Source organism: Chrysochloris asiatica, unplaced genomic scaffold, assembly GCF_000296735.1.
Source record: "Chrysochloris asiatica unplaced genomic scaffold, ChrAsi1.0 scaffold00329, whole genome shotgun sequence".
Classification (NCBI taxonomy): Eukaryota; Metazoa; Chordata; class Mammalia; order Afrosoricida; family Chrysochloridae; genus Chrysochloris; species Chrysochloris asiatica.
This window is the reverse complement of record NW_006408847.1, coordinates 1,950,863-1,962,473: the sequence shown is the minus strand read 5'-3', so window position 1 is coordinate 1,962,473 and position 11,611 is coordinate 1,950,863. Positions and strand designations below refer to the sequence as shown.

Genomic DNA, 11,611 nt, shown 5'->3' with positions numbered 1-11,611 from the left:
GTCCCACATAATGCTTAGACTTTCTGTGGATTTTTTTCATTCTTTTTTTCCCGCTGATTGTTCTTCTAGCATATTAGTGTTGAGATATTTATCTTCAAGTTCACGAGTTTGGGTTTCCATTGATTCACATTTTCTCCTTTGCATTTTCACTGTATTGTTCATTTTTGAAATCTTAGTACTAATCTTCTGGATTTCGAATTGCAGGTTGTGGATTGTTTCAAAATTTGTGTGTATTTTGTCTGGTTGTTCTTGTATCATATTCCTGAATTCTTCTGAAGTTTTCTCTGTGTTTTGCTTGCTTTCCTCAACTTTTCTGCCATTCTGTTGACGGTACCAAAATATCATTCTTTTGAATTGTTTTTCAGTTAGTTCCATTATCTTTTCCCCCTCAGAAATGTCTCTGTATCTTGGTCATTTGCTTCTTCATATGAGTTAAAACTGTCTGTTGTCTCTGGGACACTGTGGAGTATTTGTAGAAATAGTGAAGTTGTTGGACCTGGAGGGGAAAAATCTCTGGTGGGCTTTGCAATTCAAGCAGCTTACAAGGTGGTTCTGGAAGGGATGTGACAGCAGAGTTCTTGGCCTTAGATGGAGTTCCTATTGGCCTCAGTGTTTTCTATGTTTAGGGCTCTCACTACAGAAGTAGTTCATTGGGACCCTTGATGAAATTGGTTTCAGTGTCTGTTAGGACCACACAGAACCTGGAATCAGTGTGACTGGTTAAATCCTGGTCTGGTGGCTCTGTGAGTTTCGTAGGTCTGGATCCAGGCACCAATGCAGCACACTAAATGGGTGTAGCGTGCCCCCAACTCACACTGGTATGGCTTCCAACCACATGGCTCTGAGCTCCCTAAGAGGAGGATTTACACTGGGGGTGAATGAGGGTGGGAACTGACCACATTTCTCATCACCAGGGAGAGTAGGGAAACAGAAGAAATTGCACCCTTCCTGTAGCTGGAGCTACTCTGCTCTGCCAGGTGTGCTAACAAGATGATCAAGCCATGTCTGAGCAGCCATTCATCCTTCAGTCTCCTTCTCTCTCCATCCCAGCTCAGCCTCTCCTCTCAGCAAGCACTCTATTGACCTCTCTAATCTTTCTCCTGGAGTTCAGGGTGCCAGAATTTTCATTTGTGTCTGTTTTATTTGGTCTCTCATATTTTTGTTGTAGATTGTCCATGTAGTATGTATCTGCCTAGTCCACCATCTTGCCAGAAGTCCCAAATGTATCTCTTTATAAAGGAGCCCTGGTGGCACTGTGGGATCAGCACTGGACTACTAATCACAAGGTCAGTCTCTGAATAGAGAGATGAGGCTGTCTGTTTCTAAACACTTGGAAACACTATATAGGGTTATTATGAGTTGGAATTGAACTTGATGGCAGTGGGTTATCTTTTTAAAAGTCATTAAAGCATGTTTTGCAACATTCTATATACATCCAATTTTCATAAAGCAAGTGAATATTCAAAGGAAAAGTTTTATGTGAAAACCTTTCTTCGTGGTTAAAATTTTTGTCATAAAACAAAAGTTTTGTTTTGTTTTTTTTTTTTCAAATCAAGAATCATCTAGTTTGTATTGAAAATCTACCTTTTTGTATTCTGAACCTTGGAAGCACATGGTTTTATAAACATGTGACAGATTTTTATTTGCAAATGAAGATCCCTAGAGCAAAACTGCATTTACTTTTATCCTAGGACTGAATGGACATCCAACTTCCACTCCTAATTATTTCAAATTTGAGAAAAGTATAGAGCAGATTACCACTTCTAACAAAAATTGACTATGAAGAAAGCAGAAAAGTAATACTAAACAATGTGACAATTAAAAATACCTTCTCAAAGATATTGAAAGTAAGAAGAATATATTCATATTATTATATTAACTAATAATGGTGGTGGTGACTGTGTGCCGTGGAGTCAGTTCTGACTCATAGAGACCCTGTATAGGCTTACTGAGGCTGTAAATCTTTATGGGAGCAGATAGCCTCATCTTTCTCCCATGGAGCGGCTGGAAGATTTGAACTGCCGACTTTATAGTTAGCAGCCCAACTTGTAACCCCTATGCTACCAGAGCTTCTTCAAATCAATATTGTCACTTAATATAATTCACAACAGTAGAATTTGAACCCAAGTTTTTCGTTTTCAAAAATATATATATGTATATGAGTGGTGATTGGTTCTGATTCACAGAACCCCATATAATGTTTCTGAAACTGTTTATCTTTATGTGAGCAGAAAGCCTGATCTTTCTCCCTCAGAGTGATTGGTAGATTCTAACTGCTAACCTTTCAGTTTGAAGCCCAGCTCATAATACACTATGCTCTGAGTGGTTGTTGTTGTTCTTGTTGTTATGTGCTGTTGAATTGGTCCATACCCATAGCAACTCTGTATGGGGTTTCCGAGGAGTAGCTGGTGAGCTTGATTCACCAACCTTACTGTTCAAACTGACTTTTCAGTCCAGCGCATTAACCCATAGCACCACACCAGGACTCCATACTACAGGTAGTAACCATTATTTTTTTTTAATTAATTAATTAATTTTTTTACTAGTCTGTAATGTTTAATTAGATTTAAATACCAAAGACAAGGTACCTTACAAGTCTGACTGAGCTTAACAATACTTAAAAATGGTTTTATTAGGTGAATACTTGAAAGTACTCAACATTAAATTCAATTTATTCCACAATGTCTGCAAATATATTATTAGAAATATTTCAAATTTAACCAACTTGAAGTACAGAAGGCCTGTTCTCCAGTAACTCTTCTATGGTGACATGAAGACTGAAAGAAGTCTATGACAAGAGTCCAAGTCTCTACCCAACAATAACCACATTATCACTGGTGAACTCATTTGAGAGAACTTCAAGGTTGAGAGGTGCAGGCCCCTTCCTGATCCGGCTAGACGCATCATAGTGTGACCCATGGCAAGGGCAGTAACAACCACCGAAATCTCCTACATTGCAATGGGTACACAACCAAGATGAGTGCAAACGCCTATCAAGATAACCCATTTAGGTTTCTTTACTCGTTCTAAATCATGCTGTGGGTCCCTCAACTGGGACATTTCCACTGCAGCTTCCTGCTCAATTTCCTTCTTGGTTCTATGACGCTTAAACAGCGGTTTGCCTCTCCATTTGAAGGCCATGTTCTTGCCTTCTGGAATATCGGATAACTTGATTTCGATTTTCGACATGGCCAACACATCCGCTGAGGCACTCATGCTGGCAACAAACTGGGAGACGACATTCTTAGCAGCATATGTGGCACCCACAGTAGTTGTTGCAGTTATCAAATAGGAGAAGCCTTTTCTAGCCTCGTTGCTGTCTTTTGAAGACTTTGTACTATTTAACACCTCAGCACGGCGATAGTCAGAGAAGTCAGGCACTTTGATGTCTGTATGGGAGAAAGGAACAGAAGCGGGAACATTGAGGCCCAGGGAGGCGACCAAAGGCCGGCCCGTGGCCTGCCCACTCAGCGACTCCCGGCACAGGAAGGGCTGCTTCAGTTCCAGCAGAGGTGGCTCCGAGGTGGCGGGCACGGAAGCCTGCACCAGGGGCCTCAGCGCGCCCACCACCCCGCGAATGGGCCCGATCGGGCAGCAACAGACAACATGGCGACAGCTTCTCCTACAGCTTAGCTGGTCACAGGGACGACCTTCTAACCACCAGTAACCATTATTTTTTATACTATCTTTTTTTTGTCAAAATTCTATGTGTGTGTCTGAGTAGTAGTAATTTGGGGTTGGGGATGGATTGTGGCTTTACACTTGCTGATATTTTTTACAACACATATTTCCAGTGAGAACATTGTAGTGGGTGTGGTTAGAAGAATAGATTTAGAGTTAGACAAACCTGGATTTAAGTTTCAACTCTCTTACTCTTGGGCCATATGTGTTTTCTCATGTGCAAAACGAGGATAACAATATCACTTTGCTCATAAGGTTGGGAGGATAAATGACAATTACTTAGCAGGAGACCAGCACATAGAATATTCTCCAGTTGTTGGTACAATGTCCTATATATGTTCTTTATAGCAAATGTGTTAATGCCAAGTGTTCAGGAGTTTAATTTTAATTCTACCTTAAATACTTTGGCTCTTCAGTTAGACATTATTTTATATGTGCAATATGATTTACATTTGTACAGTTTTACCTCTATTTCTCATCATTTCTTCTTACCTTTCAGAACTTCCTTCTGCAATCATTCTTTCACTTAAAGATCATCCTTGAGAAAATTCATAGTGAGGTTTTTTTCTTATTGACTTCTTATCAGTTTTGGTTTGTTTGATGATGGCTGTATTTTGATTACTTCTTGAAATATAGTTTCACTGGACATATCATTTCAGGTTGATAGTTATTTTTAATCAGTGTTTTGAGGATATTGTCAAATTATGTTCTAACTTCCGTTATTGCTACTGAGGAAATAAGCTGTCATCTAATTTTCACATTTTCCTATGTAATTATTTTTCCCCCTGGCTGCTTTTAAGATATTCCTTTTGTTTTATTACTCTGTGATTTTATTAATGCACCTAGAAATTAGTGGAATCCATTTAATCTATCTTGCTAGGGACTTTGGCTTGCTATATTTGAGAATTAGCACCAGTTATTAATATTCTCAACCACTACTAGACTATGGCCATTCCTCATTCTCATTTTTCCCTTTATTTTAGAGTTCTAATTAGATTCTTATGTGACTTTACCTCACTTTATTTTTCTTAACCTCTTTGCTTCATTTGCCCATGCTATTACTTCAGAGTGTTCTTACAGTGTACAAATTTTCTCGTAAGCTATATTTCATCTGCTGTTTAACTTCTAGTGAGGTTTTAAAAATTATCATATTTTTCATTTTTACAAGATCCATAAGGGGGATTAAAAAAAGTTCATAGAAAAAATCTGTTACCTTTTAATATAAGCTGATGAATTTCAAAGATCACAGCTTGCAGTATAGGTTGCACCTCACTGTAAAGGAAACAAAACTCCTCACCAGTGGACCAATAAACAACATCAAGATCAATGGAGAAAAGGTTGAAGATGTCAAAGAGTTCATTTTGTTTGGATCAACCAACCACACTCATGGAAGCAGCAGTCAAGAAATCAAATGACCTATTGTCTTAGGCAAGTCTGCTGCACAAGACCACTTTAAAATGTTCAAGAGCAAAGATGTCAGTTTGAGGACTAAGATGTCCCTGATCCAAGCCAGGGTGTTTTCAATAACCTCATATGCATGCAAAAGCTGGACAGTAAACAAGATGGTAGAAGAACTGATGCATATGAGTTATGGTGTTGGAAGATATGAACATACCACAGACTGCCAAAAGAACAAACAAATCTGTATTGGAAGAAGTACAGCCAGAATGCTCCTTGGGAGCCATGATGGCCAGATTTTCCCCTCATACTTCAGACATATTATCAGGAGGAACCATCCCTGGTGAAGGATATCATGCTTGGTGAAGTGTAGGACCTGAGAAAAAGAGGAAGACATCTTCAATGACATAGACTGATACAGTGGCCGTAGCAATGGGCTCAAGTGTAACAGTGATTGTGAGGTTGGCACAAGAATGGGTAGTGTTTCATTCTGTTGTGCATAGGTTGCTATGAGTTGGTACCAACTCAATGGTACCTAACAACAATAACAACTTTCCCATTAAAAAAAGTAATTACTGTCTTGACCAGGATCCCTGGTAACATAGTGGATTATGAGCTAGGCTGCTAACCACAAGATCATTAGTTCGAATCTACCAGTCACTCCTAGGGAGAAAGAGAAGGCTTTCTTTCCTATAAAGATTTATGGCTTGGAAATCCTATACAGAGTCGCCATGAATTGAAACCGACTCAGTGACACACAACCACCATCACCACCACTGTTCTGACACAGTTTGAGTTTATTCCTATCAATTAAACATTTTAATATGCCTTTTAATATTTTTTCAAGCTACAGAGTCGTATTATATCCCTTTCTTTTTATTTTGCTTATATTTTCTTCTGTGAAAAAAAACCCAGAGCAATCATGTGATCTCTGGAGTTTTCTATGGCATAGATTTAGCTGATTGTACAGACAGAGGGCAATTAAAAATGTTCTCCTTGATATTTCCTATAATTTGTCACATGGATCCACAGTCTTGATGAGGCTCAGGTTCAATGTCTTTGGCACTGAGATAGTGCTGAGATCTTTGGCACTGAATTCTTTCATAACATTTGCATAACATTTGGTTATATCTCTATTGGGGATGTTCAAAATTATTCTTAAAGTTTATACTGGTCAATATCACTTATTCAGTCTATATGCTGAGCAAATTATCCAAGAAGCTGGATTTTATGAAGAAGAGCATGGCATCAGGATTGGAGGAAGATGCATTAACAATCTGCAATATGCAGATGATACAATCTTGCCTGTTGAAAGCAACAAGGTCTTAACATACTTCCTGTTGAAGATCAAAGGCCACAGCCTTCAGTATGGATTGCATCTCAATGTAAATAAAACAAAAATCCTCACTACTGGACCAATAAATAGCATCATGATATATGGAGAAAAGATTGAAGTTGTCAAAGACTTCATTTTGTTTGGATCCACAATCAACACTGGAAACAGAATCAAGAAATTAAAAGACGTATTGCATAGGGCAAATGTGCTGTATGAGACCTCTTTAAAACACTAAAGAGCAAAGATACCAGTTTAAGGACTAAAGTACACTTGATCCAAATCAGGGTATTTTCAATAGCCTCATATGCATATGAAAGTTGGACAATGAATAAGGAAGACCACAGAAGAATTGATGCATTTGAGTTATAGTGTTGGAGAAGAATATTAAAAGTACCATGGATGGCTGCCAGAAGAACAAACAAATCTGTGTTGTAAGAAGTATACCCTGACTGCTCCTTAAAAGTCAGGATGTGGAGGCTTCATTATAGTATTTTGATCTGTTGTGCATAGGGTTGTGACGAGTCGTAAGCAATCCAATGCCACCTAACAACAGCAAGTTTTCTTTTTTTAGAAGTATAGCACTAGATCTTTTTCCTATTCTTAGTCTAGAAGTTCTGCTGGAATTTTCCAATCATGGGTGACTCTGCTTGTATTTGAAATACCTATTACAAAGCTGCATAGCAACATGCAAGTCACTACAGTTTGACAAACTGAAACACAAGTGGTGGTCTGAACTTATAACCTAAGAAGCTGGACTTTATGACAATGAATGAACTGCTAGAAGAATGAACAAACCTGTCGTGAAAGAATGCTCTTTAGAAGTAAGAATGGTGAGACTTTGCCTCATGTACTTTGCATATGTCATCAGCAGGGACCAGTTTCTGGAGAAGGACATCATGCTTGGTAAAGAGTCAACAAAAATAGAGGAAGACCCTCAATGAGATGGGTTGACACTGGTTATAACAGTGTGCTCAATCATAGCAAGGATTGTGAAGATGATTTAAGACTGGGTAGTGTTTCATTCTGTTGTACATGAGGTCGCTATGATACAGAATTAACTTTATGACAACTAACAGCAACAGCAGCAGCAGCAGTTATTGATGCACACAGTCTAGATTCATTAATTCTTTGGTTGCTACCAACATAGTGATACTCTATTTTTCATTTATAAGTTGGAATGTTTTTATAAAGGATTTTTCAATTTGTACTCTTTGGTTACCCAATGATAAAGATACAGTTTTTATAGGAAAAGCAGATAAATATTTGTTTCCCCCTTTTACTTACCATTTTTCAAGATAATAAATTGTTTCTTTACTCTTTGACAATGACTGATTAATCTTTCCATATCATTATTAATTCATGGATTTAAATATAATATACTTAACAGATTTCAATCCATCATAATTATCATCATCTTGAAGATCAAACTGCCCTATCTTAGCACAGTTACAATTATTTTTCATATGCTTTTCCCATTCTTCCCCATTTTTTGTTTCTATAATAAAAGGGTAAGTTAAAAAAGTATTTCTACTAGTGTTCCAGTTCAAATATGTATGGATTTATTTTAAATAGAATGTGTTTAAACATGTGTCTGTAAGTGGTGGATGTCTGCAGAGAAGTTCTCTCAGTAATAAGCTTGTCTTAGTCTTGTTAGGGTATCTCCTCTCTTTGCCTTCCCTCCCAGAGGTACAATCAAACCAATGGCTTCTAAGGGGAGCTGCTGGACCAGTTAAATTCAAGGCAGAGAGTCCAGCTCAGAATGTTATGGTGACTACTTTTTTTTCATTTAAGAAAATCTCTGTTTAATCATTAGCTGACCAAATAGCCACACGTGACAAAGAATATAACTTTTACAGAATTAGTTCAGAAAGGTCAGTAAGTAAATAAACAGCATCAACAAGAAGCATCAAACATCTGGTAAGGAAGGGAATCTAATTTCCAGAGTTGTCATATTATATTATTTTAAATGTCTATATTCAACAACAACAGAAAATGAGATGTGGAAAGAAACAGAAACATGTGGCTGTGTTTTGTTATTAGGAGTTTTTGAGTCATTTTCGACTCATAATGACCATATGCACAACAAAATGAAACACTGCCTAGTCCTGTGTCATGCCCACAGTTGTTACATTTGAGCCCATTGCTGCTGCCACTGTGTCAAGCCATCTCATGGGGAGTCCTCCTCTTTTTCACTGACCCTCTACTTTACCAAGCATGATGGCCTTCTCCGAGAACCAGCCCTTCTAGCAAGATGTCTGAAGTATGAGAGACAATGTCTTGCTATCTGTATTCTAAGGAGCATTCTGGCTGCACTTCTTACAGCACAGACCTTTTTTGCTCTTTAAAGAGGTCTTATGCAGCAGATTTGCCTAAAGCAATATGTTGTTTGGTTTCTTGACTGCTGCTTCCATGAATGATAAAAGTGGATCCAAACAAAATTAAGTCTTTGATACTTTAACCCTTTCTCTACTTATCATGATGCTAATTATGAGGGTTTTTGTTTTCTTCACACTGAAGTTCAATCCATACTGAAGACTTTAGTCTTTGATCTTCAACAGTATTTTAAATCCTCTTCACTTCCAGCAAGCAAGGTTGCTTCATCTGCATATTGTGAGTCTTCCTCCAATCTTGATGCCACATTCTTCATATAATCCAGTTTTTTATATTATTTGTTCAGCATATAGATTTGAATATGTATGGTAAAAGGATACAACTCTTGGACACAATTTTTCTGACTTTATACCATTCATTATGTTCTTGTGACTGCCTCTTGGCTTATGTGCACGTTCCTCATGAGTTCAATGAAGTGTCAGGAATATCCTGAACATTCTTCTCAATGTTATCCGTTGTTTGTCATTATCTACACAATTACATGCTTTTGCATTGTCAATAAAGCACAAGTAAACATCTTTCTGTTATTCTCTGCTCTCAGTTAAGATTCATTGATATTCTTAGTTCCACAGCCTCTTCTGAATCCAGCTTGAATTTCTCAGCGTACTGCTGCAGTGTTTTTGAATCACCTTAAGCAAAATTTTATTTGCATGTGATACTAATATTTTTGATGATTTTCATATTCTATTGGGTCACTTTTATTTTTTGGAATGGGCACAAATATGAATCTCTTCTGGTTGGCCAGGTAGCTGCCTTCCAAACTTCTTGGTATAGACAAGTGAGTGCCTCTGGCGCTCAGTTTGTTGAAATATTTGATGTTGTTGCTGCTTCTTTGGATAGGGTCCTGCATTCCACTTATGCTCTTCTCCCTTGATGGTCCTGGGGTCCTCTGTTTCTGGACTATAAGATTTACTACTCCCCCATTTTTGTCACAAAACTTCTACCTTTACATTGTGACAGTCACAATTAGTCATGATTAACAATTACTCACTTTTGAATCATAAGAATCTTATCCCCATCTCTTTTCATTAGACCCATCTAGACAACTGTTCAGTGGGGATTCTACCTTCGCCCACACACTCTTAAAATAAACTCTCTCTTGAAAACTTGTAAGCCAGTCACTTCATGCCTTTATTGTCCCTTCATTTTAGGTAGCCGATGTCTAAGTTGCCCTTCCCTATACAGAGGGGATAGGATTGATACTTGATGTGAAGACTCCTTCCCTCTCTTTTGGTATTTTGAGCTACTACACCCATGAGTATAGGTCAAGTTAATCAAATTGTAGCAATTTACCCTTGTTTTCTTTATATAAATTTTTTTTTTTTTTTAAGCTTCCTCTAGCTGAGTTGTGATCATCAAGCCATTGAGACTAGATCAAATGGGTACTGTCTGCAAGTTTGGGAGTTCTTGTGTGTCCCCCCTCACTTCATATCAGCTGGATGCTTCACTCTCAGATTTAGTCCTCTGTGGCTATGTCCTTGTCCATGGGCTCAGGAGTCTCCAGATCTCACCACACTTTGGGCCATCCAGCTCTTCCTCTTCTCTCTCTTATCTCCAGGTCAGCGGGAATCTATAGAATGTGGTTGAATTCAGCCCATTTCTTCATCGCAGCTTTTGCCCCTCTTCCACTCAGCAATGTGGTCACCAGCAAGCTTACATACCTGCTCATGTGTTCCCTTTGAGTTTCAGTCTTGGAAGGGGATTTGTCCTGTTGGTAAGTGCCATCAAATTGGTTTGGAATCACAGCAACTCTGTGTAGGGTCTCTGAGGAGTGTCTAGTGGGCTTGAACTGCTGAACTTATAGTTAGCAGCCCAGTGCTTTTCTGACAGAACCACATTAGGACTCCCATAGAATCCCTTCAATATTGCAAGTCAAGGTTTGAATTTTTTCTTCAGTTCTTTAGCTGTAGAAATGCTGAGTGTGTTTTTCCCTTTTGGTTTTCTATCTCCAGCTTTCTGCACATTTCATTATAGTACTTGACTTTGTCTTCTCTTGCTGCCCTTTGAAATTTTCTGTTCAGCTTAAAAAAAATTTTTTTTTAATGTTTTTATTGTGGATTGAATGAAAGTTTACAGGGCAGATCATCAATTTTACATTAAAAAATCATACACCTTGTTTAATTACAATGATTATAATCCCCTCCGTGTACCACCAGTTAACAATATTTCTCTCTATTCATTTTAGCTTTAAAAAAATTTTTTAAACACTTAGGCATATATAATAATTTATACCAATGGGCACATTCTGCACGTCTGCCTCCTGGCCACCAGCTCTTAGTCCCTCTTTTCTAATAAATCTAGAGTCCTCAGCCACTCCCCCTCTCCATGACCCCATCTCTGACTCCATCTCTGGCATCACTGCTTCTCTGGATAAGGTCCCTCATTCTGCTTGTGCTCTTCTCCCTTGATGGTCCTAAAGTCCTCTGTTTCTGGACTGTAAGATTACAAAACTTCTACCTTTACAATTGTGACAGTTGCAATTAGTCATGATAACAATGATTCACTACTGAATCAAATGAATCTTATCCCCATCTCTTTTTATCAGATCCACCTAGACAAGATGAAAACTATTCAGTAGGGACTCTTTCTTCCCCCCATACTCTTAAACTAAACTCCCTCTTGAAACCTTGTAAGCCAGTCACTTCATGCCTTTATTGTCCCCTCATTTTTCATAGCCAATGTCTAAGTTGCCCGTCCATATCTACCCTGTGTACAGAGGGGATGACATTGATACTTGATGTGAAGACTCCTCTCTCTTTTGGTATTTAGAGTTACTACCTCCATGAGTATAGGTCAGGTTCATCA

The 11,611-nt window shown here is 38.3% G+C and overlaps 1 pseudogene; it reads right to left on the bottom strand.

The window, feature by feature from the left end:
* Positions 1-2,809: 2,809 nt before the first annotated feature.
* Positions 2,810-3,608, bottom strand: LOC102837933 (annotated as a pseudogene).
* Between the last annotated feature and the right edge of the window lie 8,003 nt (positions 3,609-11,611).